Source organism: Zalophus californianus, chromosome 9 (assembly GCF_009762305.2).
Source record: "Zalophus californianus isolate mZalCal1 chromosome 9, mZalCal1.pri.v2, whole genome shotgun sequence".
Lineage (NCBI taxonomy): Eukaryota > Metazoa > Chordata > Mammalia > Carnivora > Otariidae > Zalophus > Zalophus californianus.
Genome location: NC_045603.1, coordinates 64221444 through 64229796, shown reverse-complemented (window position 1 = coordinate 64229796; position 8353 = coordinate 64221444).

The following is an 8353-nucleotide window of genomic DNA, read 5'->3' as shown; positions in this document are numbered from 1 at the left end:
AGGGAAACTTAAAAATATTTTCAACTGAGTAAAAGTGAAAACACAACATACCAAAATTTATGGAATGCAGCTAAGAAATGCTTTGAGGAAGACCTACGTCAGAAAAGAAGAAAGTTTCAAATCCATAACCTAAGCTTCTACCTTAAGAAAGTAAAAAATTAAGAACAAAAGAAAGAAAGTAAAATATAAGAGGAGCAGCTAAACCCAAGGCAAGCAGAAAAGGGGAAATAAAGGTTAGAGCAGAAATCAATAAAATAAAAAACAGGAAAAACAATACAGAAAATCAATGAGCCAAATGTTGGTTCTTTGAAAAGAGCTACAAACTTTTAGGTAGATTTACCAAGGAAAAAGGGAGAGAGGAGACACAAATTACCAATATCTGGAACAAAAAACATCAGTGTCTACCCTTTAAGAATTAAAATATTGTAAGGGTATATTATGAACAACTATGTAGCAAAAAGACAATTTAAAGGAAATGGAAAAATTCCTAGGAAGACAAAAATTACCAGTACCAATTCAAAAGAAAGAGAAAATCTGAGTAAGACTTATATCAAGTAAAAAAATGATTTAATATTCCAAAATTTTTCCACAAGGAAGAGCCCAGTCCCAGATGGTTTCACTTGTGAATCCTACTAAGTGTTAAAAAAATAAATAATACCAATACTTGACAATTTCAAAAAACAGAGTAAGGAATACTTCCTAGTTCATTTTATAAGGCTAGTATTATCCTGATACCAAAGCCAAAGACTGTAAGAAAAGAAAACTACACTTCAGTATACTTTATGAATATTGATGTAAAAATCCTCAACAAAATATTAGCAAACTGAATCCAGCAACATATGAGAAGGATTATGTACCATTGCCAAATAGGACTTATCCCAGGAACTCACTGTTGGTGGAAAATCCTAAAATCAATTAATGTAATACATCATATTAATAGGATAAAGGACAAAACCCACATGATCATCTTAATACATGAAGAAAAAATATTTGACAAAATCCAACCCATTCATGATTAAAAACTCTCACAAACTAAGAATAGAAGGGAACTTCCTCAACCTGATAAAGGCCATCTACCAAAAACCCACAGTTAGGGGTGCCTGGGTGGCTCAGTTGTTAAGCGTCTGCCTTCTGCTCAGGTCATGATCCCAGGGTCCTGGGATTGAGCTCCGCATTGGGCTCCCTGCTCTGCGGGAGGCCTGCTTCTCCCTCTCCCACTCCCCCTGCTGTGTGTTCCCTCTCTCGCTGTGTCTCTCTCTATCAAATAAATAAATAAAATCTTTAAAACAAACAAACAAAAAGATCCACAGTTAACATCCTGTGTCCATCAGCTGATACATGGCTAAACAAAATATGTTATAATCATATAGTGGAATATTGTTCAGCAATAAGAAAGAATGTAATACTGATACATCTGCAACATGGATTAACCTCAAATACATGCTAAGGGAAAGAAGCCAGATGCAAAAGACTACATATATGATTCTATTGATATGAAATGTCCAGAAAAGGAAAATTTATAGAGATGGAAAACAGATCAGTGGTTACACTGGGTAGAGGGCAAAATTGACTGGGCTGTATGTCCATGATGGGCTGGCAGTTGATGAAGGAAATGATGGCATCCATCACAGAGATAGCTACCATAGATGGGAAGCCATGAGAAACCTTTAGGTAGAGAAGTGGGTTTTTTTTTTAAGATTTTATTTATTTATTTCTCAGAGAGAGAGAGAGCACAAGCAGGGGGAGAAGCAGGCAGAGGGAGAAGCAGGCTCCCCACTGAGCAAGGAGCCTGATGCGGGACTGGATCCAAGGACCCTGAGATCATGACCTGAGCTGAAGGCAGCCATAGTTGGATATAAAGGTCTGGAATTCTGGAAAGCTTTCCAAGTTGGAGACATATGTATGTATCAGCGTATGGAGAGTATATAAACCAAGAGCTGGATGAGATCAACAAAGGAGCTGGTGGATAGGAATGAGATCTTGAGCCCCTGACATTAAGAATTTAGGAGAACCAATAGGAAACAACAGTGGAGACAGAAAGGGCAACCAGGAAGAAAAACCCAGAAGAGTCTGGAAACCTAGTAAGGAAAGTGAAGTGCTTCACAGTGATCAGCAGTGTCAAATGATGCTGATAGGTTCAATAAGATGAAAACTTGAGAACTGACCCTTGGATTTGGGGATGTGGAGGTCATGGACGACCTCAGCAAGAGCAGTGTTGGAGAAGTGGTGAGGGTTAAAGGCTGATTCCAGTGGGTTCAAGGAATGAGGGGAGAGAAACTAGAGGTAGTGATTGTAGATAGTTCTTTGCTTTCTTTCTTTTTTTTTTTTTAAGATTTTATTTATTTATTTGAGAGAGAGAATGAGATAGAGCATGAGAGGGGGAGGGTCAGAGGGAGAAGCAGACTCCCTGCTCAGCAGGGAGCCCGACGCAGGACTCAATCCTGGGACTCCAGGATCATGACCTGAGCTGAAGGCAGATGCTTAACCAACTGAGCCACCCAGGCACCCAGTTCTTTGCTTTCAAGATGAGGAGAAAAATGGGATGGTAGCCATAGGCAGAAGTGAAATCAAAGGAGGTCGTTTCGGAGATGGAAGAATATGTCTTTATACTAAAAGAAAACAATGAATAGAGGGGGGAAATTGATGCAGGAGACAGAAAAGAGAATCACTAGACTACTATCCTTGGATAAGCAAAGATGGGACGTAATATCCAAGTGGAAAGACTGGCCTTGAATGAGAACATGGACAGGTTAGTAGCTAGAAGACAGGCAAGAATACATGGGTTAAGTCACGAACAGGTAGCTTGTTAAGAAAAGTCATCCCAAATTTGGAAATAGGCAAACAGGATTACTGGGTATCTTTTTTAGCCGTACTCGTGTGAGCTCGAGCAGGCCTTCTGGGGATTACCTTATTTTAGTGGGGTAGGTACCTTTGCTTCACTTTCTATTTACCATTGATGAGGATATTTTGCAATTCTATTTCTACAGAAAACTTAGAACGGTGCAAACAGTTCTTGTGTGACAGAAATGTAAATTACTTCTGACCTGGGGAATAGAGAACCTCATAGGTCCTGGGGTTTGGGGTTTTTTTAGTTGTTGTTGTTTGTTTTGTTTTTTGCCTTGTAGGGCATTAACCACTTTTGCATCTAACCTAGCAGTCTTATTCGAATATTTATAAACACGTTTCCTGATGAAATATATCAACTCCTATTCCTCAAATGTTCTTTGCAACAGCTTTATCTTCCTTCCTTTCTTTCTTTTTTTTTTTTTTTGGTTTCTTAGTTAATAAATCATAGCCATATGTTTATTCTATATTTGTATGAGTCATAATTTTAACTTTTTGAAAGTTATATTTTAACAGTTGGTGAGGGTTTGTGGACAGTCTCTTCTGATTGCATTTATTTTCTCAGGATGCAAAGTTATGAACTGAGAGTGGGAATGGGGAGGAAATTTGGGGGGGGTTGAGTGTTGTGAAGAAGATATCAAGACTTTTTGGAGAGTGGGAAGGTGAAGAGACTAAGGGAAATACACTATGACCTGTGAGCAACGTAAGGCCCACTGGAGGTTCCTAGTCATGAATTATAAATGGCATGTCTGCAGGCACAGGGTAGGCAGGGTTAGATTTAATCAGGTTTGAGGTTTTGCTAAGTGAGCACAACAAAGAAAATGGAGCAAGGGAGTGGCAGGTGTAAGCAAGAGTATGATTATAGGGATGGACCATGAAAGGAGGGATGGGAGGACACAAGGGGGTAAAGGACAGGAAAAAGGTGGAAGGGTCAATGGCTTGTCAGTCCCACTAAAGAGGCTTTGTTGGAATTGGCTTCCTCTTGCTGGAAAAGTGGAGGTGGTGATTGGGTCCTGGGATGGTTAAAATTGAAATCGTGATGAGGGGGCAGTAGGGGTGGGGATGCTTATTAGAGCTAAGGAGTGTATGGGAAGATGGAAAGAAGAGCACAAGTGTGACGAAAAGGGACGAGATCTAGGGTAGTAACTCAAGCAGGAAACGACACTGTGTGGTTTAGTCCTAATTTGTCCTAATTTGTGTAGACAAAGAGTGAAGGGTCAAGAAAAAGGGGTTATTTATCAAGATCCTAGGGGCTGTGCGCAGGAATAAAAACTAGGGCACAAGTGCATGGGATTAGTGTTAATAAAATTGGAGGGGACCCTAATGAGATAAGAGAACGGATAATATCAGGAACAATAAAGAAGCAGAGACATTTTGTTGAGGATGGGATCAAAGCTGTTGGAGCTCAGGTGAGATCCCTTAATCCTATCACTAAATTAGGAATCTAGGTTATCTGCTATGAGTGAACAGGTAAGAGTAGATTAGGAGTTTAAAGGACATAGAAGAGGTTGGGAGTGGCTGGTTGCCTTGGGAAATGAGTAAAAGAGATGGGTAAAAGAAATCATACGGCAGAGAAGGATGTGAGAAGTTGAAGTCTTTGAGGAAGCTGAGAGAGTATCTGAATTTCCCGTGTCTCGTAAAGGTGGAAAACACAATAAGCTTCTTATATGGGTTAACGTATATAATTTACGTGGATTACAAGGTTGATCACATAGAAATTTTACTAGTGTTTGCCACGACAAGCCCTACAACAATGGTACCCTCAAGCTCCTCTGGAGCTCCACATCCCCATACTCACCACTTAATACTTACTTAACTAGCCCTCGCAATTTACGGGTTCTGAAGGTATCCAGAACTCTCTACAGGAAAGCCAAAAACAATCTTACTTCAGCCTTATGTCAAAAAAATAAACATAAGTAACCCCCCACTCTGGTATTTCCTATCACGATGACCAGCCCAGGCTCCAGAGATAGAAAACTCAAAGCCTTGTTGTCCCTCACTCCTCCTGATCCAACGACACACCAATTTCTACATTGTGAACGCTTCTCAAAGCTTGCTCGTCCTCCTATTAGGATCGCTTGCAAACTGTCCAAAATCTTAGGGGGTTTACAGATTCCAAACTGGGACATGGGGGAGTGAGGCAGAGTGGTTGTGGTCCCCCTCCAGGCATCGAATGGGAACCAGCTCTCCCAGGCCAGGTTCTCTCTCTCTCTCTCTCTCTCTCTCTCTCTCTCTCACACACACACACACACACACACACACACACACGCTTGGATGGCTAGGCTCTAATGGGCTTCCAGTCTCCAGTTCCAGCAGGAACACAATCTGTGGTCCCACATCAATACTTGGGGCCTTGTTTTGTTTTATTTATTTATTTTTAAAGATTTTATTTATTTGAGAGAGAGAGAATGAGAGATAGAGAGCACGAGGGAAGAGCGTCAGAGGGAGAAGCAGACTCCCTGCTGAGCAGGGAGCCCGATGCAGGACTCGATCCCGGGACTCCAGGATCATGACCTGAGCTGAAGGCAGTTGCTTAACCAACTGAGCCACTCGGGCGCCCTATTTATTTATTTTTAAAGAATGTATTTATTTATTTGTCAGAGACAGAGCACAAGGAGGGGGAGCAGCAGAGGGAGAGGGAGAAGCAGGCTCCCAGCTGAGCAGGGAGCCCCACGCGGGACTCAATCCCAGGTCGCTAGGATCATGACCTGAGCCGAAGGCAGACGCTTAACTGACTGAGCCACTCAGGCATCCCGGGGCCTTGTTTTGAACTACACCACTAGCCTAGACTGCTTTCTTCAAGGTGATTTTGTTTTGGGTCTCAGTGTCCTTTTCTGCCACTGGGCTGTTGTCAGGTATTTCTTGTCTACTCAGACTGGATTCCCTAATATAGAGATTTGAAGATCCAGGGGTGCCTGGCTGGCTCAGTTGGTGGATCATGCAGTTATTGATTTTGGGGCTGTGAGTTTGAGCCCCATGTTGGATGTAGAGATTTCTTAAAAATAAAATCTTAAGGAGTGCCTGGGTGGCTCAGTCGTTAAGCGTCTACCTTTGGCTCAGGTCATGATCCCAGGGTCCTGGGATCGAGCCCACATCGGGCTCCCTGCTCCGGGGGAAGCCTGCTTCTCCCTCCCTCACTCCCCCTGCTTGTGTTCCCTCTCTTGCTGTGTCTCTCTCTGTCAAATAAATAAATAAAATCTTTTAAAAAAAAGATTTATTAAAAAAATAATAAAATCTTAAAAAAATTTTTCTTTGAGACTCTAGGTTGGAAGTTTTGGTCCCTTCCCACCATGGGATCCTTATGCGTATTGATTCACTCCCTACTTCTGTTCCCCACTTGGATGCCTAACAGGTATTTCACACTCAACATGTCCAAAGCAAGCCCTGGTCTCCCTTCTCCTCATCACCCTTGAACCCGCTCCTCCCAAAGCATTCTTCATCTTGACATCCACTCCATTTTCCCAGTTGTTCAGTTCCAAAGGCTTGGAGTCATTATTGATTCTTTTTTTTCTCACAACCCACATCTAATCCATCAAAACCTCCTCTCCTATTCAGAATCTGGCCACTTCTCACCATCTCCTCTGCTACCACCCTGGGCTCCTGCCCAGATTATTATTGGGGCCACTTAACTGGTTGCCTTCTTCCATTTTTGCCTCCCTACAGTCTATCCTGAGCGTAGAGGCCAGAGGGACCCTGTTAAAACAAAGGTCTAGTCATGCCGTGACTTGCTTAGAATCCTCCAACAACTTCCAGTCTCACTCAGAGAAAAAGCCAAATTCCTTACATGGCCTCTAAGGACCTACATAATCTGGGCCCCACTCTGTCTCTGACTATCTTCTATTGCTTTTTTTCCCTTACTCACACTGCTTTAGCCATTCCCTTGGCCTAGACTGCTCTTCTTCCAGACACCTATGTGGTTCAGTTCTTCCTCCAAATCAGAGAGACCTTTGCCACGTCAGGTAGAAGAGCGCTCCTCATTACTCTCTAACCTTCTCACTTGGCTTTATTTTTCTGCCAACATTGTGTCCCTTCCCCACAGGCAATATGAACTCTATGAGGGGCTTTGTCTTGTCCTCAGCTTGTAGTGCAATACCTAATACATACTAGAGACCAAATAGATATATATTGAAGAAAAGAAAGAATCGTGTAATTTCGCTTTTCTAGATGATCTTTATGTTTTCAGAGTACTATGTAAAATGACTGCAGGGGCGCCTGGGTGGCTCAGTCATTAAGCGTCTGCCTTCAGCTCAGGTCATGATCCCAGGGTCCTGGGATCGAGCCCTGCATCAGGTTCCCTGTTCAGCAGGAAGCCTGCTTCTCCCACTCCCGCTGCTTATATTCCCTCTCTCGCTGTCTCTCTCTCTGTCAAATAAATAAATAAAATCTTTAAAAAATATATAAAATAAAATAAAATAAAATAAATAAAATAAAATAAAATAAAATGACTGCATTATATAAGGAATCTTTAGAGGCTACTCACTCAGTCAGTTATGCTATAACTAACATCCAGATCTCCCAAATCCCAATCCAGTGATCTGTTTAGAAGGCTGGTTCGAGAGCAGGTATTATCCTCACACTGCAGATGGGGAAACTCAGTCACAATACAGCTAGGGACCCTGCTAAAGGCCGTGCTGTTTAATCACACTAGAAACCAGAATTCCCAGTTCCTAGTAGTCGTAATGGCTCTGAGAGTTTACACCGTTGTTACTGAGGAGTCAGTAAAGTCCTTACTTCAGTATTTTGTTATTTTAATCTTTACTTTCCCTAACCATCCCCCGCCCCATGTCTTTCCTTGTGTGTTTTATTCTGTCCTTGTCTCTGGAGGTCAGAACGACTAATACTTACTTACTAAGTAAGTAACCATTACTTTCTTTGACACCTGGACTTTGTCTTCTTTTGGCTTCCTTAACCATGTGCTTGGGGTTAGGCTGGCAAAATACCATAAACTGAATGGCTAACAAACAACAGAAATTTATTTCACAGTTGTGGTGGCTGGAAGTCTGAGTTCTACATGCCAGCATGGCTGAGTTCTGGGGAGGACTGTTTTCTGGGTTGCAGACTACCATTTTGTTGTTGTGTCCTCATATAACAAGAGAGCTCTCAGGGGTCCTTTTGTAAGGTCACTAACCCCATTCACAAGGACTCCACCTCATGACCTAATTACCTCCAAAAGCCCCACCTCCTCTTTCCATCACAGTGGAGGTTGGGATTTCGGCGTATGACTTTGGGGGCACACAAACATTCAGTCCATTGCAGGCTGTCTGGGCCCTGACCAGAGGCCTTGAACCACCCCCCAAACCCCTAGTGCAACTAAGCAAACCAGCATCGAGGCAACAGGTTTCATAGCTTGTTAGGTGACCTACATTCCAGGTTTCTTTTTTTCCCTTGGAACAACTTTGGTTTACTCTCAGTCATTTCAGGCATAGTAGAGGGGAAGAGCATTCTTAATGTAAAATTTCTTTGTTTTGAGTGCAAAGAATTCTTTCCTTCTCTTTTTCTTTTCCCACAA